General features: G+C 40.2%; 1 pseudogene; it reads left to right on the top strand.

Annotated features, from left to right (window-relative positions):
* LOC149263045 (uncharacterized) overlaps positions 1 to 26638 on the top strand; it is a 195316-nt pseudogene that overhangs the window by 3819 nt on the left and 164859 nt on the right.

Genomic DNA, 26638 nt, shown 5'->3' with positions numbered 1-26638 from the left:
GGAACTGTCTTCTCTCTGCAAATTCCATGCTCTGAACAGTACCTATCAAACTCTTTGCTGCAATATTCACCTCCATTGTCTGATCTAAGACACTTCAATTTCTTTCCTGTCTCAATCTCAACCAAAGCTTTCCATTTCTTGAAAGTATCAAATACATCAGATTTATTCTTAATACAATAAATCCAAGTTTTTCTAGTTGCATCATCAATAAAAGTAACATAATAACGAGAGCCACCAAGAGATGATACCTGAGCAGCTCCCCATACATCTGTATGCACAAGCTCTAATTTTTCATTCTTCTTTTCTTTCCCAACTTTGAGAAATCTGACTCTCTTCTGTTTTCCATAAATGCAATTCTCACGGAAGTCCAAATCAACATTCTTCAAACCCGGCAACAAATTCCTTGAGTGAAGAATCTTCATCCCCTTTTCACTCATGTGTCCGAGCCTATGATGCCATAATGTTGCATCTGCTCCTTTGGAAGTTAAAGCATTAACAGAGTTAGAAATACCATTGCATAAATACAATGTACCAACCTTTTCGCCTTTTGCTATTACCAGGGCTCCTTTGGTGACCTGCCAAGCTTTATTTGTGAAAGTTGTCACACAACCTTCACCGCCTAACTGCCCTGTTGAAATCAGATTTTTCTTTAGATCTGGAACATGCCTTACCTCCTTTAATAGCCATTGGTTTCCATTCTGATGTTTTACAAGAACCCTACCCATTCCAACGATTTTACAAGGTTTATCATCACCCAGACGAACTTGTACAAAATCTCCTTGAACATAGTCATGAAAGTATTTCTTATCAGGTGTGGCATGGAATGAAGCCCCTGAATCTACCACCTAGGAATCAGTAATATTTTCAAAAGAAAGAATCAAAGCATCTTGTAACACCTCACCTGTCACATTTGCTTCATGATTGTTTTCTTGCTATGCATCTCCTTCTTTTCCCTTCCGAGATCTACAGTCTTTATTTAGGTGTCCTTTCTTTCCACATTTCCAGCACACTATCCCTGATCTGGACTTGGATCTGCCTTTCCTTGATTTACTGCGATATCCTGAGCTCTTTTCTCTTTCCATTTTTCTTCCTCTAGACTCTGCACTCAAAGCATTTCCCGATGTCTCACCGGAGCTTTTTCGTCGCATTTCCTCGCTAAGGATAGCACCGACAACATCATCAAACTTTAAAGTACTAGATCCAAAAACGGAGTTACTAATGGCCATTACCAAACCATTCCAACTTTCTGGTAATGAGCACAAGAATAAGAGAGCTCTAACTTCATCATCAAAGTTTACCCCTACAGAACTTAACTGACTTGTAACTGTATTAAAATCATTTAAATTGTTTGCAACAGATCCACCTTCCGACATATTCATATTAAATAACTGTTTCATTAGAAATACCTTGTTTGAGGCCAAGGGTTTTTCATATAGTTTCGACAACGTCTGCATCAAACCCTCTATCGTGGTTTCCTTCGAAATATTGAAGGCGACTGACGCAGCAAGGCACAACTGTATTGTTCCGAGTGCCTTTCTATCGAGAAGGTTCCATTCTTCGTCTTTCATACCCGTCGGCATCTTTGTTTTTCCGCCCAATGGTAGGTATAGATCTTTCTGATATAGATAATCTTCCATCTACATCTTCCACAGGGAGAATTTTTGGCCGTTAAATTTATCGACCCTAAACTTACTATCTTCCGCCATTGCTCCCACTCGAACCAGGAAACCTTCTTTCCTACGAGTTTATCAACCAAATAGACCTTCGGCTCTGATACCAGTTGTTAGAAAATTATATATTACGGAGCAATGGAACACATAAAATATTGCAGAAATATAAACACAGAAAACGCACAAAACAAGAGAGACACAGATATACGTGGTTCACCCAGTTTGGGCTACGTCCACCCCGAACAGCCAGTCCTTCCTTTTTATTATCCAGCAAAATGAAGAGACACAACCTACAGCAAATCCGCTGTAATATCCTCTGTTTTCTCTCACACTCTCACCTCTCTGTTTCTCACTCACAGAATACACATCTATCACACAGCCTCAAATACAATACCCTCATACAAAGAGAGGGGTTGCCTTCTAGGGCAAAAAACCCTAAACTAAACATAAGATCTACCATCAGATCATCCGCCTAATGAACGGCCCAGATTGACTAGAAATTACTATACTTTTACAAGGCAATTTTACAGCTGTTTTTAGCTTCGGGGGCGCTGCCCCTGAAACCCCCTGCCAGGGGGGGGCTCCCAAAGGTCGCAGCCGCCCCCCAGGACCCCCCCTGCATCGCACATTTTACGGGCGGCGTTGCCGCCCCCATTTCGAGCTGGGGTCCTATGTGGCGATACCTTTGAGTATAGAAGATAATCAGGCTCCACACCCAACAATCTCCCACTTGGAGACTGATTGTAGCAACTCCACCGCTGCTCCATTTACTGGACAATGACTCCTCTTTGGACCTGGCTGTTTCTCATCTTCATCGTCATCCTTGAAGACCAACTAAAACTGAGCATATTCTCATTTTCTCCCTGGTTACAACTTTTGGTAGCATATCTGCAGGATTCTGGCTAGTGTGTATCTTTTCCAGCTTCAACTCTCCATCTTCCAACACTGATCGTATGAAATGATACTTGAGTTGTATGTGTTTAGTCCTGGAATGAAACACTGAGTTCTTTGCAAGATGAATGGCACTTTGGCTATCACTGTATAACGTGCCCATATCATGCTCCTTACCCAATTCACCCATAAACCTTTGTAACCAAATCATTTCTTTACTAGCCTCTGTAGCAGCAACATACTTTGCTTCTGTTGTTGAAAGTGCAACAACACTTTGGATTTTTGAAACCCAACTGACAGCTGTTCCTCCAATAGTAAATACATATCCTGTAGTGCTCCTCCTGTTATCTCTGTCACCTGCCATATCTGCATCAACATATCCTTGTAGGGAGATGTTTGAACCACCAAAGCATAATGCTTGATTTGTGGTACCTTTCAAATATCTGAGAATCCATTTCACTGCCATCCAATGTTCCTTTCCTGGATTGTTCATGTACCTGCTTACAACTCCCACCGCATGTGCAATATCAGGCCTTGTGCAGACCATTGCATACATTAAGCTTCCAACTGCTGATGCATATGGAACTTTAGACATATAATCCATGTCTTCTTGGGTCTTTGGGCACATTTCCTTGCTAAGTTTGAAATGGCTAGCAAAAGGTGTACTAACTGGTTTTGCATTGTGCATGTTAAATCTTTTCAACACCTTTTGTATGTACTCATTCTGAGACAATGTTAATTTACGATTTTTCCTGTCTCTAGTTATTCTCATACCAAGGATTTATTTTGCAGCTCCCAAATCCTTCATTGCAAATGAATTTGCCAATTTTCTTTTGAGCACATTTATTTCCTGCATGTTAGATCCTGCAACAAGCATGTCATCTACATACAATAACAATATAATATAGCTGCCATCATTTTTCTTTTTCAAATAAACACAATGATCAGAGTGACATTTAGTATAACCTTGTTCAGACATAAACTTGTAAAATTTTAGATACCACTGCCTTGGAGCCTGTTTTAAGCCATACAAGCTCTTCTTCAACCTCCACACTAGTTTCTCCTTCCCTTTCACCTCATATCCTTGTGGCTGCTGCATATATATCTCTTCCTCCAAATCCCCATGGAGAAAGGTTGTCTTTACATCTAACTGCTCAAGATGCAAATCTTCAGCTGCTACAAGACTTAAAATAGTTCTGATTGAAGTCATTTTAAAACAGGAGAAAATATTTCATCAAAATCAATACCTTTCTTCTGTGCAAACCCCTTCACCACAAGTTTAGCTTTATACCTCTGTTTTCCTCCATCTTCTTCCTTCAGCCTGTAAACCCATTTATTCTTCAATGTCGTTTTTCCTACTGGCAACCTGACTAAATCCCAAGTCTGGTTATGCATTAAGGAGTCCATCTCTTCTTCCATGGCTACCTCCCACTTTTTCCTGCTTTCAACCTGCATTGCTTCTTCATAACATTCGGGTTCACCGGAATTAGTCAGCAATAAATAATATAATGAAGGAGAGTATCCTTCATGGGGTCTACTTATCCTGGTAGATCTTCTAACACCACTTTCAAGTGTTTCGGGTGCCTGTTGTTGTTGTGGTGGTTGCTGTTGTTGTGGTTGTTGATTATTATTATTTTCAGGCACCTTTACTTTTTCAGTGATTTCATCAAAAACTGTGTATTCCTTGTTTTCCTTTTCCTGTTTCTTTTCCTGCAACTGATTCTTATACAAGACCTTTTCATTGAATATTACATCTTTGCTCCTAATGATTTTGTGATTTTCGTAATCATATAAGCGATAACCAAAATCATTAACACCATATCCAATAAAGGTACATTTCTTTGACTTTGCCTCAAGCTTTGTTCTATTTTCTTTATCAATATGGACAAAGGCCTCACAACCAAAAGGCTTTAAAATAGAGTAGTTTACCTTTTTACCTGTCCATGCTTCCTCTGGAACACCACCATCCAAGGAACTTGAAGGCCCTCTGTTTATTAGATAAACAGCAGTATCTGCAGCATCTGCCCAAAACTGTAAAGGCAATCCTGCATGCAATCTCATGCACCTTGCATGCTCCATGATTGTTCTGTTCATCCTTTCTGACACACCATTTTCTTGTGGTGTTCTTGGAACTGTCTTCTCTCTGCGAATTCCATGCTCTGAACAGTACCTATCAAACTCTTTGCTGCAATATTCACCTCCATTGTCTGATCTAAGACACTTCAATTTCTTTCCTGTCTCAATCTCAACCAAAGCTTTCCATTTCTTGAAAGTATCAAATACATCAGATTTATTCTTAATACAATAAATCCAAGTTTTTCTAGTTGCATCATCAATAAAAGTAACATAATAACGAGAGCCACCAAGAGATGATACCTGAGTAGGTCCTCATACATCTGTATGCACAAGCTCTAATTTTTCATTCTTCTTTTCTTTCCCAACTTTGAGAAATCTGACTCTCTTCTGTTTTCCATAAATGCAATTCTCACAGAAGTCTAAATCAACATTCTTCAAACCCGGCAACAAATTCCTTGAGTGAAGAATCTTCATCCCCTTTTCACTCATGTGTCTGAGCCTATGATGCCATAATGCTGCATCTGCTCCTTTGGAAGTTAAAGCATTAACAGAGTTAGAAATACCATTGCATAAATACAATGTACCAACCTTTTCGCCTTTTGCTATTACCAGGGCTCCTTTGGTGACCTTCCAAGCTTTATTTGTGAAAGTTGTCACACAACCTTCACCGCCTAACTGCCCTGTTGAAATCAGATTTTTCTTTAGATCTGGAACATGCCTTATCTCCTTTAATAGCCATTGGTTTCCATTCTGCTGTTTTACAAGAACCCTACCCATTCCAACGATTTTACAAGGTTTATCATCACCCAGACGAACTTGTACAAAATCTCCTTGAACATAGTCATGAAAGTATTTCTTATCAGGTGTGGCATGGAATGAAGCCCCTGAATCTACCACCCAGGAATCAGTAATATTTTCAAAAGAAAGAATCAAAGCATCTTGTAACACCTCACCTGTCACATTTGCTTCATGATTGTTTTCTTGCTGTGCATCTCCTTCTTTTCCCTTCCGAGATCTACAGTCTTTATTTAGGTGTCCTTTCTTTCCACATTTCCAGCACACTATCCCCGATCTGGACTTGGATCTGCCTTTCCTTGATTTACTGTGATATCCTGAGCTCTTTTCTCTTTCCATTTTTCTTCCTCTAGACTCTGCACTCAAAGCATTTCCCGATGTCTCACCGGAGCTTTTCCGTCGCATTTCCTCGCTAAGGATAGCACCGACAACATCATCAAACTTTAAAGTACTAGATCCAGAAACGGAGTTACTAATGGCCATTACCAAACCATTCCAACTTTCTGGTAATGAGCACAAGAATAAGAGAGCTCTAACTTCATCATCAAAGTTTACCCCTACAGAACTTAACTGACTTGTAACTGTATTAAAATCATTTAAATTGTTTGCAACAGATCCACCTTCCGACATATTCATATTAAATAACTGTTTCATAAGAAATACCTTGTTTGAGGCCGAGGGTTTTTCATATAGTTTCGACAACGTCTGCATCAAACCCTCTGTCGTGGTTTCCTTCGAAATATTGAAGGCGACTGACGCAGCAAGGCACAACCGTATTGTTCCGAGTGCCTTTCTATCGAGAAGGTTCCATTCTTCGTCTTTCATACCCGTCGGCATCTTTGTTTTTCTGCCCAATGGTAGGTATAGATCTTTCTGATACAGATAATCTTCCATCTACATCTTCCACAGCGAGAAGTTTTGGCCATTAAATTTCTCGACCCTAAACTTACCATCTTCCGCCATTGCTCCCACTCGAACCAGGAAACCTTATTTCCTACGAGTTTATCAGCCAAATAGACCTTCGGCTCTGATACCAGTTGTTAGAAAATTATATATTACGGAGCAATGGAACACATAAAATATTGCAGAAATATAAACAGAGAAAACACACAAAACAAGAGACACACAGATATACGTGGTTCACCCAGTTTGGGCTACGTCCACCCCGAACAGCCAGTCCTTCCTTTTTATTACCCAGCAAAATGAAGAGACACAACCTACAACAAATCCGCTGTAATATCCTTTGTTTTCTCTCACAGTCTCACCTCTCTGTTTCTCACTCACAGAATACACATCTATCACACAACCTCAAATACAATACCCTCATACAAAGAGAGGGGTTGCCTTCTAGGGCAAAAAACCCTAAACTAAACATAAGATCTACCGTCAGATCATCCGCCTAATGAACGGCCCAGATTGACTAGAAATTACTATACTTTTACAAGGCAATTTTACAGCTGTTTTTAGCTTCGGGGGCGCTGCCCCCGAAACCCCCTGCCAGGGGGGGGCTCCCAAAGGTCACAGCCGCCCCCCCCCCAGACCCCCCCTGCATCGCACATTTTATGGGCGGCGTTGCCGCCCCCATTTCGAGCTGGGGTCCTATGTGGCGATACCTTTGAGTATAGAAGATAATCAGGCTCCACACCCAACAATCTCCCACTTGGAGACTGATTGTAGCAACTCCACCGCTGCTCCATTTACTGGACAATGACTCCTCTTTGGACCTGGCTGTTTCTCATCTTCATCGTCATCCTTGAAGACCAACTAAAACTGAGCATATTCTCATTTTCTCCCTGGTTACAACTTTTGGTAGCATATCTGCAGGATTCTGGCTAGTGTGTATCTTTTCCAGCTTCAACTCTCCATCTTCCAACACTGATCGTATGAAATGATACTTGAGTTGTATGTGTTTAGTCCTGGAATGAAACACTGAGTTCTTTGCAAGATGAATGGCACTTTGGCTATCACTGTATAACGTGCCCATATCATGCTCCTTACCCAATTCACCCATAAACCTTTGTAACCAAATCATTCCTTTACTAGCCTCTGTAGCAGCAACATACTCTGCTTCTGTTGTTGAAAGTGCAACAACACTTTGGATTTTTGAAACCCAACTGACAGCTGTTCCTCCAACAGTAAATACATATCCTGTAGTGCTCCTCCTGTTATCTCTGTCACCTGCCATATCTGCATCAACATATCCTTGTAGGGAGATGTTTGAACCACCAAAGCATAATGCTTGATTTGTGGTACCTTTCAAATATCTGAGAATCCATTTCACTGCCATCCAATGTTCCTTTCCTGGATTGTTCATGTACCTGCTTACAACTCCCACTGCATGTGCAATATCAGGCCTTGTGCAGACCATTGCATACATTAAGCTTCCAACTGCTGATGCATATGGAACTTTAGACATATAATCCATGTCTTCTTGGGTCTTTGGGCACATTTCCTTGCTAAGTTTGAAATGGCTAGCAAAAGGTGTACTAACTAGTTTTGCATTGTGCATGTTAAATCTTTTCAACACCTTTTGTATGTACTCATTCTGAGACAATGTTAATTTACGATTTTTCCTGTCTCTAGTTATTCTCATACCAAGGATTTGTTTTGCAGCTCCCAAATCCTTCATTGCAAATGAATTTTCCAATTTTCTTTTGAGCACATTTATTTCCTGCATGTTAGATCCTGCAACAAGCATGTCATCTACATACAATAACAATATAATATAGCTGCCATCATTTTGCTTTTTCAAATAAACACAATGATCAGAGTGACATTTAGTATAACCTTGTTCAGACATAAACTTGTCAAATTTTAGATACCACAGCCTTGGAGCCTGTTTTAAGCCATACAAGCTCTTCTTCAACCTCCACACTAGTTTCTCCTTCCCTTTCACCTCATATCCTTGTGGCTGCTGCATATATATCTCTTCCTCCAAATCCCCATGGAGAAAGGTTGTCTTTACATCTAACTGCTCAAGATGCAAATCTTCAGCTGCTACAAGACTTAAAATAGTTCTGATTGAAGTCATTTTAACAACAGGAGAAAATATTTCATCAAAATCAATACCTTTCTTATGTGCAAACCCCTTCACCACAAGTCTAGCTTTATACCTCTGTTTTCCTCCATCTTCTTCCTTCAGCCTCTAAACCCATTTATTCTTCAATGTCATTTTTCCTACCGGCAACCTGACTAAATCCCAAGCCTGGTTATGCATTAAGGAGTCCATCTCTTCTTCCATGGCTACCTCCCACTTTTTCCTGCTTTCAACCTGCATTGCTTCTTCATAACATTCGGGTTCACCGGAATCAGTCAGCAATAAATAATATAATGAAGGAGAGTATCGTTCAGGGGGTCTACTTATCCTGGTAGATCTTCTAACACCACTTTCAGGTGTTTCGGGTGCCTGTTGTTGTTGTGGTGGTTGTTGTTGTTGTGGTTGTTGATTATTATTATTTTCAGGCACCTTTACTTTTTCAGTGATTTCATCAAAAACTGTGTATTCCTTGTTTTCCTTTTCCTGTTTCTTTTCCTGCAACTGATTCTTATACAAGACCTTTTCATTGAATATTACATCTTTGCTCCTAATGATTTTGTGATTTTCATAATCATATAAGTGATAACCAAAATCATTAACACCATATCCAATAAAGGTACATTTCTTTGACTTTGCCTCAAGCTTTGTTCTATTTTCTTTATCAATATGGACAAAGGCCTCACAACCAAAAGGCTTTAAAATAGAGTAGTTTACCTTTTTACCTGTCCATGCTTCCTCTGGAACACCACCATCCAAGGAACTTGAAGGCCCTCTTTTTATTAGATAAACAACAGCATCTGCCCAAAACTGTAAAGGCAATCCTGCATGCAATCTCATGCACCTTGCATGCTCCATGATTGTTCTGTTCATCCTTTCTGACACACCATTTTCTTGTGGTGTTCTTGGAACTATCTTCTCTCTACGAATTCCATGCTCTGAACAGTACCTATCAAACTCTTTGCTGCAATATTCACCTCCATTGTCTGATCTAAGACACTTCAATTTCTTTCCTGTCTCAATCTCAACCAAAGCTTTCCATTTCTTGAAAGTATCAAATACATCAGATTTATTCTTAATACAATAAATCCAAGTTTTTCTAGTTGCATCATCAATAAAAGTAACATAATAACGAGAGCCACCAAGAGATGATGCCTGAGCAGGTCCTCATACATCTGTATGCACAAGCTATAATTTTTCATTCTTCTTTTCTTTCCCAACTTTGAGAAATCTGACTCTCTTCTGTTTTCCATAAATGCAATTCTCACAGAAGTCCAAATCAACATTCTTCAAACCCGGCAACAAATTCCTTGAGTGAAGAATCTTCATCCCCTTTTCACTCATGTGTCCGAGCCTATGATGCCATAATGCTGCATCTGCTCCTTTGGAAGTTAAAGCATTAACAGAGTTAGAAATACCATTGCATAAATACAATGTACCAACCTTTTCGCCTTTTGCTATTACCAGGGCTCCTTTGGTGACCTTCCAAGCTTTATTTGTGAAAGTTGTCACACAACCTTCACCGCCTAACTGCCCTGTTGAAATCAGATTTTTCTTTAGATCTGGAACATGCCTTATCTCCTTTAATAGCCATTGGTTTCCATTCTGCTGTTTTACAAGAACCCTACCCATTCCAACGATTTTACAAGGTTTATCATCACCCAGACGAACTTGTACAAAATCTCCTTGAACATAGTCATGAAAGTATTTCTTATCAGGTGTGGCATGGAATGAAGCCCCTGAATCTACCACCCAGGAATCAGTAATATTTTCAAAAGAAAGAATCAAAGCATCTTGTAACACCTCACCTGTCACATTTGCTTCATGATTGTTTTCTTGCTGTGCATCTCCTTCTTTTCCCTTCCGAGATCTACAGTCTTTATTTAGGTGTCCTTTCTTTCCACATTTCCAGCACACTATCCCCGATCTGGACTTGGATCTGCCTTTCCTTGATTTACTGCGATATCCTGAGCTCTTTTCTCTTTCCATTTTTCTTCCTCTAGACTCTGCACTCAAAGCATTTCCCGATGTCTCACCGGAGCTTTTCCGTCGCATTTCCTCGCTAAGGATAGCACCAACAACATCATCAAACTTTAAAGTACTAGATCCAGAAATGGAGTTACTAATGGCCATTACCAAACCATTCCAACTTTCTGGTAATGAGCACAAGAATAACAGAGCTCTAACTTCATCATCAAAGTTTACCCCTACAGAACTTAACTGACTTGTAACTGTATTAAAATCATTTAAATTGTTTGCAACAGATCCACCTTCCGACATATTCATATTAAATAATTGTTTCATAAGAAATACCTTGTTTTAGGCCGAGGGTTTTTCATATAGTTTCGACAACGTCTGCATCAAACCCTCTGTCGTGGTTTCCTTCGAAATATTGAAGGCGACTGACGCAGCAAGGCACAACCGTATTGTTCCGAGTGCCTTTCTATCGAGAAGGTTCCATTCTTCATCTTTCATACCCGTCGGCATCTTTGTTTTTCCGCCCAATGGTAGGTATAGATCTTTCTGATACAGATAATCTTCCATCTACATCTTCCACAGCGAGAAGTTTTGGCCGTTAAATTTCTCGACCCTAAACTTACCATCTTCCGCCATTGCTCCCACTCGAACCAGGAAACCTTCTTTCCTACGAGTTTATCAGCCAAATAGACCTTCGGCTCTGATACCAGTTGTTAGAAAATTATATATTACGGAGCAATGGAACACATAAAATATTGCAGAAATATAAACACAGAAAACACACAAAACAAGAGAGACACAGATATACGTGGTTCACCCAGTTTGGGCTACGTCCACCCCGAACAGCCAGTCCTTCCTTTTTATTATCCAGCAAAATGAAGAGACACAACCTACAGCAAATCCACAGTCTCACCTCTCTGTTTCTCACTCACAGAATACACATCTATCACACAGCCTCAAATACAATACCCTCATACAAAGAGAGGGGTTGCCTTCTAGGGCAAAAAACCCTAAACTAAACATAAGATCTACCGTCAGATCATCCGCCTAATGAACGGCCCAGATTGACTAGAAATTACTATACTTTTACAAGGCAATTTTACAGTTGTTTTTAGCTTTGGGGGCGCTGCCCCCGAAACCCCCTGCCAGGGGGGGGCTCCCAAAGGTCGCAACCACCCCCCCCCAGACCCCCCCTGCATCGCACATTTTACGGGCGGCGTTGCCGCCCCCATTTCGAGCTGGGGTCCTATGTGGCGATACCTTTGAGTATAGAAGATAATCAGGCTCCACACCCAACAATCTCCCACTTGGAGACTGATTGTAGCAACTCCACCGCTGCTCCATTTACTGGACAATGACTCCTCTTTGGACCTGGCTGTTTCTCATCTTCATCGTCATCCTTGAAGACCAACTAAAACTGAGCATATTCTCATTTTCTCCCTGGTTACAACTTTTGGTAGCATATCTGCAGGATTCTGGCTAGTGTGTATCTTTTCCAGCTTCAACTCTCCATCTTCCAACACTGATCGTATGAAATGATACTTGAGTTGTATGTGTTTAGTCCTGGAATGAAACGCTGAGTTCTTTGCAAGATGAATGGCACTTTGGCTATCACTGTATAACGTGCCCATATCATGCTCCTTACCCAATTCACCCATAAACCTTTGTAACCAAATCATTCCTTTACTAGCCTCTGTAGCAGCAACATACTCTGCTTCTGTTGTTGAAAGTGCAACAACACTTTGGATTTTTGAAACCCAACTGACAGCTGTTCCTCCAACAGTAAATACATATCCTGTAGTGCTCCTCCTGTTATCTCTGTCACCTGCCATATCTGCATCAACATATCCTTGTAGGGAGATGTTTGAACCACCAAAGCATAATGCTTGATTTGTGGTACCTTTCAAATATCTGAGAATCCATTTCACTGCCATCCAATGTTCCTTTCCTGGATTGTTCATGTACCTGCTTACAACTCCCACTGCATGTGCAATATCAGGCCTTGTGCAGACCATTGCATACATTAAGCTTCCAACTGCTGATGCATATGGAACTTTAGACATATAATCCATGTCTTCTTGGGTCTTTGGGCACATTTCCTTGCTAAGTTTGAAATGGCTAGCAAAAGGTGTACTAACTGGTTTTGCATTGTGCATGTTAAATCTTTTCAACACCTTTTGTATGTACTCATTCTGAGACAATGTTAATTTACGATTTTTCCTGTCTCTAGTTATTCTCATACCAAGGATTTGTTTTGCAGCTCCCAAATCCTTCATTGCAAATGAATTTGCCAATTTTCTTTTGAGCACATTTATTTCCTGCATGTTAGATCCTGCAACAAGCATGTCATCTACATACAATAACAATATAATATAACTGCCATCATTTTGCTTTTTCAAATAAACACAATGATCAGAGTGACATTTAGTATAACCTTGTTCAGACATAAACTTGTCAAATTTTAGATACCACTGCCTTGGAGCCTGTTTTAAGCCATACAAGCTCTTCTTCAACCTCCACACTAGTTTCTCCTTCCCTTTCACCTCATATCCTTGTGGCTGCTGCATATATATCTCTTCCTCCAAATCCCCATGGAGAAAGGTTGTCTTTACATCTAACTGCTCAAGATGCAAATCTTCAGCTGCTACAAGACTTAAAATAGTTCTGATTGAAGTCATTTTAAAAACAGGAGAAAATATTTCATCAAAATCAATACCTTTCTTCTGTGCAAACCCCTTCACCACAAGTCTAGCTTTATACCTCTGTTTTCCTCCATCTTCTTCCTTCAGCCTGTAAACCCATTTATTCTTCAATGTCATTTTTCCTACCGGCAACCTGACTAAATCCCAAGTCTGGTTATGCATTAAGGAGTCCATCTCTTCTTCCATGGCTACCTCCCACTTTTTCCTGCTTTCAACCTGCATTGCTTCTTCATAACATTCGGGTTCACCGGAATCAGTCAGCAATAAAGAATATAATGAAGGAGAGTATCGTTCAGGGGGTCTACTTATCCTGGTAGATCTTCTAACACCACTTTCAGGTGTTTCGGGTGCCTGTTGTTGTTGTGGTGGTTGTTGTTGTTGTGGTTGTTGATTATTATTATTTTCAGGCACCTTTACTTTTTCAGTGATTTCATCAAAAACTGTGTATTCCTTGTTTTCCTTTTCCTGTTTCTTTTCCTGCAACTGATTCTTATACAAGACCTTTTCATTGAATATTACATCTTTGCTCCTAATGATTTTGTGATTTTCGTAATCATATAAGCGATAACCAAAATCATTAACACCATATCCAATAAAGGTACATTTCTTTGACTTTGCCTCAAGCTTTGTTCTATTTTCTTTATCAATATGGACAAAGGCCTCACAACCAAAAGGCTTTAAAATAGAGTAGTTTACCTTTTTACCTGTCCATGCTTCCTCTGGAACACCACCATCCAAGGAACTTGAAGGCCCTCTGTTTATTAGATAAACAGCAGTATCTACAGCATCTGCCCAAAACTGTAAAGGCAATCCTGCATGCAATCTCAAGCACCTTGCACGCTCCATGATTGTTTTGTTCATCCTTTCTGACACACCATTTTCTTGTGGTGTTCTTGGAACTGTCTTCTCTCTGCGAATTCCATGCTCTAAACAGTACCTATCAAACTCTTTGCTGCAATATTCACCTCCATTGTCTCATCTAAGACACTTCAATTTCTTTCCTGTCTCAATCTCAACCAAAGCTTTCCATTTCTTGAAAGTATCAAATACATCAGATTTATTCTTAATACAATAAATCCAAGTTTTTCTAGTTGCATCATCAATAAAAGTAACATAATAACGAGAGCCACCAAGAGATGATACCTGAGTAGGTCCCCATACATCTGTATGCACAAGCTCTAATTTTTCATTCTTCTTTTCTTTCCCAACTTTGAGAAATCTGACTCTCTTCTGTTTTCCATAAATGCAATTCTCACAGAAGTCCAAATCAACATTCTTCAAACCCGGCAACACATTCCTTGAGTGAAGAATCTTCATCCCCTTTTCACTCATGTGTCCGAGCCTATGATGCCATAATGTTGCATCTTCTCCTTTGGAAGTTAAAGCATTAACAGAGTTAGAAATACCATTGCATAAATACAATGTACCAACCTTTTCGCCTTTTGCTATTACCAGGGCTCCTTTGGTGACCTTCCAAGCTTTATCTGTGAAAGTTCTCACACAACCTTCACCGCCTAACTGCCCTGTTGAAATCAGATTTTTCTTTAGATCTGGAACATGACTTACCTCCTTTAATAGCCATTGGTTTCCATTCTGCCGTTTTACAAGAACCTTACCCATTCCAACGATTTTACAAGGTTTATCATCACCCAGACGAACTTGTCCAAAATCTCCTTGAACATAGTCATGAAAGTATTTCTTATCAGGTGTGGCATGGAATGAAGCCCCTGAATCTACCACCCAGGAATCAGTAATATTTTCAAAAGAAAGAATCAAAGCATCTTGTAACACCTCACCTATCACATTTGCTTCATGATTGTTTTCTTGATGTGCATCTCCTTCTTTTCCCTTCCGAGATCTACAGTCTTTCTTTAGGTGTCCTTTCTTTCCACATTTCCAGCACACTATCCCCGATCTGGACTTGGATCTGCCTTTCCTTGATTTACTGCGATATCCTGAGCTCTTTTCTCTTTCCATTTTTCTTCCTCTAGACTCTGCACTCAAAGCATTTCCCGATGTCTCACCGGAGCTTTTCCGTCGCATTTTCTCGCTAAGGATAGCACCGACAACATCATCAAACTTTAAAGTACTAGATCCAGAAACGGAGTTACTAATGGCCATTACCAAACCATTCCAACTTTCTGGTAATGAGCACAAGAATAAGAGAGCTCTAACTTCATCATCAAAGTTTACCCCTACAGAACTTAACTGACTTGTAACTGTATTAAAATCATTTAAATTGTTTGCAACAGATCCACCTTCCGACATATTCATATTAAATAACCGTTTCATAAGAAATACCTTGTTTGAGGCCGAGGGTTTTTCATATAGTTTCGACAACATCTGCATCAAACCCTCTGTCGTGGTTTCCTTCGAAATATTGAAGGCGACTGACGCAGCAAGGCACAATCGTATTGTTCCGAGTGCCTTTCTATCGAGAAGGTTCCATTCTTCGTCTTTCATACCCATCGGAATCTTTGTTTTTCCGCCCAATGGTAGGTATAGATCTTTCTGATACAGATAATCTTCCATCTGCATCTTCCGCAGCGAGAAGTTTTGGCCGTTAAATTTCTCGACCCTAATCTTACCATCTTCCCCCATTGCTCCCACTCGAACCAGGAAACCTTCTTTCCTGCGAGTTTATCAGCCAAATAGACCTTCGGCTCTGATACCAGTTGTTAGAAAATTATATATTACGTAGCAATGGAACACATAAAATATTGCAGAAATATAAACACAGAAAACGCACAAAACAAGAGAGACACAGATATACGTGGTTCACCCAGTTTGGGCTACGTCCACCCCGAACAGCCAGTCCTTCCTTTTTATTATCCAAGAAAATGAAGAGACACAACCTACAGCAAATCCGCTGTAATATCCTCTGTTTTCTCTCACAGTCTCACCTCTCTGTTTCTCACTCACAGAATACACATCTATCACACAGCCTCAAATACAATACCCTCATACAAAGAGAGGGGTTGCCTTCTAGGGCAAAAAACCCTAAACTAAACATAAGTTCTACCGTCAGATCATCCGCCTAATGAACGGCCCAGATTGACTAGAAATTACTATACTTTTACAAGGCAATTTTACAGCTGTTTTTAGCTTCGGGGGCGCTGCCCCCGAAACCCCCTGCCAGGGGGGGCTCCCAAAGGTCGCAGCCACCCCCCCTGGACCCCCCCTGCATCGAACATTTTACGGGCGGCGTTTCCGCCCCCATTTCGAGCTGGGGTCCTATGTGGCGATACCTTTGAGTATAGAAGATAATCAGGCTCCACACCCAACAATCTCCCACTTGGAGACTGATTGTAGCAACTCCACCGCTACTCCATTTGCTGGACAATGACTCCTCTTTGGACCTGGTTGTTTCTCATCTTCATCGTCATCCTTGAAGACCAACTAAAACTAAGCATATTCTCATTTTCTCCCTGGTTACAACTTTTGGTAGCATATCTGCAGGATTCTGGCTAGTGTGTATCTTTTCCAGCTTCAACTCTCCATCTTCCAACACTGATCGTATGAAATGATACTTGAGCTGTATGTGTTTAGTCCTGGAATGAAACGCTGAGTTCTTTGCAAGATGAATGGCACTTTGGCTATCACTGTATAACGTGCCCATATCATGCTCCTTACCCAATTCACCCATAAACCTTTGTAACCAAATCATTTCTTTACTAGCCTCTGTAGCAGCAACATACTCTGCTTCTGTTGTTGAAAGTGCAACAACACTTTGGATTTTTGAAACCCAACTGACAGTTGTTCCTCCAACAGTAAATACATATCCTGTAGTGCTCCTCCTGTTATCTCTGTCACCTGCCATATCTGCATCAACATATCCTTGTAGGGAGATGTTTGAACCACCAAAGCATAATGCTAATAAAGAATCCAACTGTCCTTTGCTTGAAAACAGCATCCGGTGTCCACTGACACAATATTATGAACGCCCACTGGCTGAAGATGTCGAAAAACAACTAAATGTTGCTTTTTCTATGATGAAAGCGGCTCACTGCTGCTTTGGCTGTCGATCGCCCACTGGCGAATTTGCTGATGCTCACTGCTGATGACAAATGCCCACTGGCTGATGAAGATGCCCACTGGCTGATGAAGATGCCCACTGGCTGCTTCGCTGATGTTGTCGAGACTTTCAGTCTGACAACCACTTGTCAATTTCATTGACATTTTCCCCCCTTTGTCAGCTGAAAGGAGAGACAATCTTCAAAATATATTTGAACTCCCCCCCTTCAGGTGTAGGAGAGTTTCACTGTTGTACTCCCTCATTCAACTGCATGAGAGTACCATCATCGATTCACTGCTGGCTGCACTATGTGTGAATGTAGTCGGTTGTAGAACTGAGACAACCGTTTGACTGTGGATGACCATTCCCAAGGATCAATCCATTCATAATGTATCTTCAATCTGCCTGATTTTTGTTGGTTGCGACATTTTGCTGAGGAATGATTGGGCTTGCCACAATGGCAACATGGATGGAGATCAAAACACTGATCTTCCATATGACCGGTTCTTTGACAATGAGAACACTTCGGTTGGACTTCAACTTCAGGTTGCATGCAATTCTGTTGGACTGCATCTTTCTCAGAACTTGCTGAGGTGAGTGGTTCAAGAAATCCTGCACTCACGAACTTAATTGGCTTGGAAGAATCTGAGATATGTAAGGTGGTGTCATCAGGGACATATCCTAAGCCACGTCTATTCTTGTTATTTTGAATTTCTTCCCAGGGCTTGATGATGGGTTTGGAAGAAATTTGATTTTGATCATGAACAACTTCGACACTTGAAGTTGTTGGGATGAATGACTTATCATCTGGATCATTCAAAGACTTTTCTTGCAATTCATTCCTTTGAAGTAGGGACTCAAGCTGAAGAAACTCAATGGTCTCATGCGTTTGCTGTAGATGCCGTGAAATATCAGCAAGAGTTTTTTTGCTAACGTGCACCATGTCTTCCTCACTGGAGATGATCAAACTGTGAAGAATGTTTAACAACTGAATATGTTGCGCCATCGGAACTTTCGCACTTGAAGTCAGGCTCTCTTGTCGAAGATGTCGTGCTTTGAACTGTTGAACTTGATTTTGTTACTTGGATGACAGGCTCGCTTGCTTGAATGGCACGCTCGCTTGATTTGTTGCTTATTGTACCGGCTGAGAACACTTGCTAGAAATTTCTGGAATTCACGCTCGCTTGCAGGGGATGTGAACTTGTTTCTTATTTGCTTTAGAATGTAAATTCGTGCATTCAATAGAGTCTGCTTAAAAGAAGGGTGTCGAACACTGTCGAAAATGCACCCAAAAAAGCTTACAATGGGTTTAATGACTCACAGAAAACAAGGAATTCACTTGTCTTAATTTGACTAAGTTGAAGAGAATGAACGTGCTTAACTTATGAACAAATCAAAACGTGGGTGTCGATTTCAACCGAGAATGCACCCGTACAATTCAATTGGAATTTGATTCACAAGTTCCTAAATTTGTTTGCAAGAATGTTGATGTAGACTTTGCTTTGAAACAGTGATGTTTACAAATTCATTAACTTGATTGAATTTGCTTGTTGAAGTAGAATGTCGATGTTGAAAACTTTGATGAGTTGTTGTATGTGTGAAGCTTAATTATCCTTCCTTGCAACTATTTCGATAAAGGTGTTGTGCTTGCTGGCATTGTATTTTATGTGTACATGAAATGAGATCATTTATGTGTCAAAACTAGACACAAATCATAAGCAAAAAACATGAAGCATGCACCATCATCAACACACTCTTCGTGTACCTAAGATCCCCTTATTCAATTTCGGGCGGATCTAGGACACATCAACACCAAAAAATGATATCTTTATTAATCATGAAGTACATCTGAAGCAATGATAATGCCAAGCTGACAAATGCTTAAAACAACTCGTCTTCAAAATTTGAATGGATAATGACACGACAATACTTTGAATTACAACTTTCCCTTATCACTCCAAATACAAAATATCACCCTTATTACTCCATGACAAAGCTTTAAAAACTATTTTTATAAAGGTCACCTTATTTCTCCCAAAAAAACACTATAATTAAAAAAATACACTTTTCAATTTCAATTTCAGCTCAGCTTAACTTTCACTCAACCATATTCCACTCCTTATCTCTCCAAAAACAATTTAATAAACAACTTTACCTTTTCCTTACCCAACGTGACTTATGCATTTAACTCCACTCAACCATATTCCACTCCTTATCTCTCCGAAAACAATTTATGATCACTCTTTAAAAAGTGCCTTTACATACTTCCCATTCAAAAAATAATTATGAAAACTTTATGAAATCACTTGAATTCACGTTGCTTATGTATGTAAAAATGTATGTGCCACTCCCTTTATGCATATAAAAATAGACGTACCATACAATGTGTCTTTTCAAAAACTTTTCACCGTATACTTTGAGCAACGCATAACTTGCAACGATAAAAAAAAGACGCAGACATGTTAGCCGATCCAATGCAGAGACATCAAACAACGCACACCTCACGCAACTAAGTTCCACACATAGTCCTCCGCAGCTTCTAGCAACTGCAACTGCAACCCAATATCGACGACTCCACCTCAGAAATTCACTTACAATGTTGATTCTCCTCACGGTGATTCACTGTTGGCTACACTTCCACGTGGTTCATTTCTTGAAACTGAACTCCACGCTGGATTCTTTGCACTGCTTCTCTTTATTTTTCCTGGCAATTGTAGTTTGTATACGGCAACGGCTTCATTGTGGATTCTGCAATGGTGATGATTAATAACAGTATAAAACTACACTATTTCATACAAGCTATGACTTTGGGCATTCAAGTAAACTGAAAACGTGCAAAAAAAGGTGATTTTCACATTTGTATGGATTCATATTAGCACCAATCGACTCAGGCGCACATAGATCTGCAAGTCTGCATCAATATATATGCACAATGATATATCATGTTGCGCTACCTCTCTCGATCAACCAAAATACAAATCTCGTCCATTAGCCGCACAAACAACAGTAAAACTTATAATTTAACAGAAGCTTTACTGTTCCTAACACAGTCGGCACCTCGAACATCTCGTTTTACTTATGCTGAAGAGCAATCAACATTCAATTCAGATGGTCTGTCTTCCTCTGGTCATGTTTTGGCACCATCCACTAGTGTGGATTTCTTCTCTGATTTCAGTACTTCAGGGAGTCGAAAATCTGGAAATTCCAACCGCTCTAAACCTCAGATTGAAGAAACTGGTGAGGCACAATGGAAGTTTTCAGGTGAAAAATCCATATCATCTTCCCAATTCTTTGATGAAGATAAGAAGGCTATTGATGCAGATAGTCAAATGCGTCTGCAGAAATTTGTGCTTACAGGTCTACGAATCTCGATACATGGACCATGGAGCAGTTGAAATTGATGAGCTTTGATGATAATGGCCGTGCACAATTATTCTTTAAGCAACATGGTTGGACTGAAGGTGGGAAGATTGAATCAAAATATACATCAAGAGCAGCAGAGCTATACAGGCAGCTTCTTGCAAAAGAAGTGAGGAAGAGTCTGTCTAGTATTCCTTCATCGTCACCTATCGTTAGCGTTATTTGAATTACAAGCGCATTCACGCAAAACAAACAATCCGACGCAATTTCAATCTTGCTTTATGACACTACACAATTAGGGAATTCGCCTGATCTTCAACGCCAGATCTTCAACGCTTTCAATATTGAAAAAAAAATACCTTCCAAATTTACATTAAATTCCGGTATGGGCATATATTCCAGCATCAAAAAAATTAATAGAATCTGCAAAATACCTTACTCCCAAAGAGCAAACCATTAGCTCCGATACCACATAATAAAGAATACATTAACTCAGACACATTACAGAAAAACACATATAAAAATCAGAGACACAATATTGACGGAAAAAGGCTGAAGCCTCATGTATTCTCTCTCACTCTCATTCTGACATCCAAATAATTGAAATAGTGTTACAAATAAATAGATGAGAGATATTGGTCTCAAGATAGTGCGTTCTATCTTGGACATCTTTGGTTGAGATAATTTCTCCTTTGGTTGAGATAATTTCTCACCAGACACACCAATATAGGAGTTACCTAAACTAACTCCTATCTTAGAGGAACAACCCAACAGTTAGGCACAAATTCCTAACTTGGAATATTTAATTAATTAATTTATTTTGGATTTATTATTGTTTTATGAGAGAGTCTAACAAATTCTTGATTTGTGGTACCTTTCAAATATCTGAGAATCCATTTCACTGCCATCCAATGTTCCTTTCCTGGATTGTTCATGTACCTGCTTACAACTCCCACTGCATGTGCAATATCAGGCCTTGTGCAGACCATTGCATACATTAAGCTTCCAACTGCTGATGCATATGGAACTTTAGACATATAATCCATGTCTTCTTGGGTCTTTGGGCACATTTCCTTGCTAAGTTTGAAATGGCTAGCAAAAGGTGTACTAACTAGTTTTGCATTGTGCATGTTAAATCTTTTCAACACCTTTTGTATGTACTCATTCTGAGACAATGTTAATTTACAATTTTTCCTGTCTCTAGTTATTCTCATACCAAGGATTTGTTTTGCAGCTCCCAAATCCTTCATTGCAAATGAATTTGCCAATTTTCTTTTGAGCACATTTATTTCCTGCATGTTAGATCCTGCAACAAGCATGTCATCTACATATAATAACAATATAATATAGCTGTCATCATTTTGCTTTTTCAAATAAACACAATGATCAGAGTGACATTTAGTATAACCTTGTTTAGACATAAACTTGTCAAATTTTAGATACCACTGCCTTGGAGCCTGTTTTAAGCCATACAAGCTCTTCTTCAACCTCCACACTAGTTTCTCCTTCCCTTTCACCTCATATCCTTGTGGCTGCTGCATATATATCTCTTCCTCCAAATCCCCATGGAGAAAGGTTGTCTTTACATCTAACTGCTCAAGATGCAAATCTTCAGCTGCTACAAGACTTAAAATAGTTTTGATTGAAGTCATTTTAACAACAGGAGAAAATATTTCATCAAAATCAATACCTTTCTTCTATGCAAACCCCTTCACCACAAGTCTAGCTTTATACCTCTGTTTTCCTCCATCTTCTTCCTTCAGCCTGTAAACCCATTTATTCTTCAATGTCGTTTTTCCTACAGGCAACCTGACTAAATCCCAAGTCTGTTTATGCATTAAGGAGTCCATCTCTTCTTCCATGGCTACCTCCCACTTCTTCCTGCTTTCAACCTGCATTGCTTCTTCATAACATTCGGGTTCACCGGAATCAGTCAGCAATAAATAATATAATGAAGTAGAGTATCGTTCAGGGGGTCTACTTATCCTGGTAGATCTTCTAACACCACTTTCAGGTGTTTCGGGTGCCTGTTGTTGTTGTGGTGGTTGCTGTTGTTGTGGTTGTTGATTATTATTATTTTCAGGCACCTTTACTTTTTCAGGGATTTCATCAAAAACTGCGTATTCCTTGTTTTCCTTTTCCTGTTTCTTTTCCTGTAACTGATTCTTATACAAGACCTTTTCATTGAATATTACATCTCTGCTCCTAATGATTTTGTGATTTTCGTAATCATATAAGCGATAACCAAAATCATTAACACCATATCCAATAAAGGTACATTTCTTTGACTTTGCCTCAAGCTTTGTTCTATTTTCTTTATCAATATGGACAAAGGCCTCACAACCAAAAGGCTTTAAAATAGAGTAGTTTACCTTTTTACCTGTCCATGCTTCCTCTGGAACACCACCATCCAAGGAACTTGAAGGCCCTCTATTTATTAGATAAACAGCAGTATCTACAGCATCTGCCCAAAACTGTAAAGGCAATCCTGCATGCAATCTCATGCACCTTGCACGCTCCATGATTGTTCTCTTCATCCTTTCTGACACACCATTTTCTTGTGGTGTTCTTGGAACTGTCTTCTCTCTGCGAATTCCATGCTCTGAACAGTGCCTATCAAACTCTTTGCTGCAATATTCACCTCCATTGTCTGATCTAAGACACTTAAATAACTTTCTTGTCTCAATCTCAACCAAAGCTTTCCATTTCTTGAAAGTATAAAATACATCAGATTTATTCTTAATACAATAAATCCAAGTTTTTCTAGTTGCATCATCAATAAAAGTAACATAATAACGAGAGCCACCAAGAGATGATACCTGAGCAGGTCCCCATACATCTGTATGCACAAGCTCTAATTTTTCATTCTTCTTTTCTTTCCCAACTTTGAGAAATCTGACTCTCTTCTGTTTTCCATAAATGCAATTCTCACAGAAGTCCAAATCAACATTCTTCAAACCTGGAAACAAATTCCTTGAGTGAAGAATCTTCATCCCCTTTTCACTCATGTGTCCGAGCCTATGATGCCATAATGCTGCATTTTCTCCTTTGGAAGTTAAAGCATTAACAGAGTTAGAAATACCATTGCATAAATACAATGTACCAACCTTTTCGCCTTTTTCTATTACCAGGGCTCCTTTGGTGACCTTCCAAGCTTTATCTGTGAAAGTTGTTGTTAGTGTCGGTCCTGAAAGCCCTCCATCAGTGATCAAAGCTCTTTGCATTTGCATTAGTAGGTGTCTCATCAGTGTCAAAGTTTGCATCCCGTTAGGCATGCCATAACCCTGATGGAGGAGCTGGTCTATTTATACCCCTCTTGGCTTTGCTGGATCAGGTCATATCAGTCATTTAGTTTTTCAAGCTTGTCTTGTTTTGTCTTAAGGTCAAAGGTCCTAGGTCTAGGGTTTTGGTCATTTGTCTCAGCAAGGTCATATCTTTGAAAGTCCTTGAGTGCCCAACAAGCCAGAGAGAGGATTGTAATCATGTTTCTTTGATATTCTCATCATGTACAGTTCATTTTTAACCTTGGATTTAAAAACTCTGTTTTTAAAGCCAAGGTCATGTTAAATTTTTGTAAAAAGAATAAATTTCCAAAAAGTCTTCAAAAAGGTAGCAATAACCCTGGTCCCCTTGCCACAGTCCTTCAGATGATCTACCTGCAAAAAGAATCAAGTCAAAGCACTCAAAGAGTCAAATTCAGGATAAAGGAAACCAAAAAATCAGTGTTTTAAAAAGTGTCAAAATAAACTTTATAAAGTGGGTTTATGGATGAAATTTTTTCAAATGAAGTTTATAAAAGGTCATATTCCCTCCTTTCACTCTCATTGTGCATTCTAAAGCTTGCAAGAGAGGTTTTGAGAGAGTGATTGGAGAAAGGAGCGAAATTACAGTGATTTCGGGCAGCAGAGTGGTGCGCGACCCGTTCAAGGAGGTGCGCGACCTGTTGGGCGGTGCGCGACCCGTCCAGAGCGCTCCAGCAGTTCAAAAAATCAACGGGCGCGACCCGTTGGGAGGCCTGCGCGACCCGTTGAGCCGCTGGCCTGCAAACCTCAAAGGAATTCCCTAATTTCTCTTCAAATCATCTAAGTTGCTCGAGGTAGGGTCTTTACACATTGTATTTGAGGTTGATGATGAATGTAAGCCCCTATGCTATGATTTTAGACTCAAATTATGCAAATGAAAAAGACTTATATGACTGCCATATTCATATGCAAACTGTGCTAGGGTTTTATGATGTTTCAAGTTGTTTTTTCCCTTCGGTTGATTTCCTTTCCCTTTCCTTTTGCCCACACTCATATGTACATTTCCTTTTCCCATGATTATTTTATAAATGACATACAAATCCCCTTCCCATCCCTAAATCACTAAAACTAAAAACCCTACCCCTCTCCCAAAGCATCAAAAACAAAACAAAGTGAAACCCTAATTCCCCTCTACCATATGCATATGCAAGATAACAAAAACTGTTGATAAAATGTCAACATGTGTGGTGTATGGTTTCCCTTTTGTTTTTCCCTATTAAACATGTATGCATATGTTCCCATGTTCACTTGTATGCATGTTTTTTCCCATATGTAATACTCTTTGCAAATGATTTCCCTATTACAAATATGTGTTCCTATATGAATATGATTTGCAAAATTTCCCTTAAAAACTCCCTGTTATTTTTATATATTCCCATTCCTGGTTTAAAAGTTCCCTCCCCTAACATTTCCCTCATGTTTGGTTCCCCTTGAAACAGCATAGATTTCAGCACTTTTTGCAGGCAGAGACAGCAGTTTAGTTTGTCCACTTTGCTCCAAAACCATGTCAGAAACCGAAACTTATGAGCAAAGTGATGACCATTCATCATCTACAGAGGTTGAGGAACAGAGGAGGCCTCGTAGAGGGGGTAAGGGAGGACATCATAAGCGGGAGGAGCCTACTTCTTTGGCAGAATTACAGGCCTGTCCTTTGGCAGTGAATTGCTTCCAGTACATGTCTTGCTATCAATTTTGTGAGAGGATCTCTCAGATTCAACATCATAGAGAGTTGGCCCACTTGTTTGTCTTACACCTCCATGATGGACATGTCACTCTGGCAGGGGTGAACTTCACATTGACACCTGAGGTGATCTCACAGGCTACAGGGATACCAAATGTGGGTGAGGTGTGGCCTAAGCGCAGGTTGCTTGATTTTGTTCACTTTGAGCCCTATGTCCGGCCATCATTTGTGAGACTTTTGACGGGTGTTTTCACATTCAGATTTCTCCGGAGTGAGTATGCTCCCCTCATGAGGCTTATTATGCATTATTTTACCTGTGAGGGAAAATTTTCACAGGTGTATTCATATCACATTCGCCTTTTGATGCATTTCACCCGAGTGAGGATGTTGAACATCCCAGTCTTCTTGTTTCATAACATTCAGAGGATGGTTCCCATGTTGCAGAGGAAGACCCCGGCCCAGCAGTACAGGAGCCTTTGCCATTATGGTTTGATTCAGCTAGTAGTATTGCATCAGTTGACACAGCAGGGCATCTCATGGGAGGAGTTCATCTCCCGTGAGTTTTTCACAGTGCCACCTCAGCCACATCAGGAGGTCATTCATGAGGAGGGAGGACCATCTCAGCAGCCTGATGCTCCCGTCACCCGACATGTCAGCTCCACTCCTTTGGTCACTTATCAGAAAGGCCCAAGGGCCTTATTTGCAGCAGCTAGGCGAGTACTATCTCCACAGCAGGTGGAAGGGGTCTCGCCTTCATCTTCAGCTCAGCGAGTGTTATCTCCACATCAGGTGGAAGGGGCCTCACTTTCTTCATTAGCACAGGTACTGCAGAGGGGCAAAGAGCCCATGATTCATGAGGATCCGGTGATTGATCTCGAGGTCAGTTCTCCTAGCCAAGAGGCGAAGGAGATCATTCAGCATCTTAAGGCTGAAAATGATGTTTTACAGAGGAGACTTGAGGGTACTCAATGGACCATCACCTACCTGGAGCAGCGGAACACACAACTAGAGGAGGAGAAGGCACTTGATGAGCTATGGAGGATTCGTAGCGACCGAGTCTTGAACCGTAGGAGGCGGTGATCCATTGCCTGCTGACCCAGAGTCACTGCTCATTCAGGAGAATGCCCACTTAGAG

The sequence above is a fragment of the Pinus tabuliformis genome, chromosome 6, assembly GCF_031772625.1.
Source record: "Pinus tabuliformis cultivar Carrire ecotype Pingquan chromosome 6, CPIR1, whole genome shotgun sequence".
NCBI lineage: Eukaryota > Viridiplantae > Streptophyta > Pinopsida > Pinales > Pinaceae > Pinus > Pinus tabuliformis.
The sequence above is the reverse complement of the archived record's forward strand: the minus strand, read 5'-3'. Positions and strand labels throughout refer to the sequence as shown.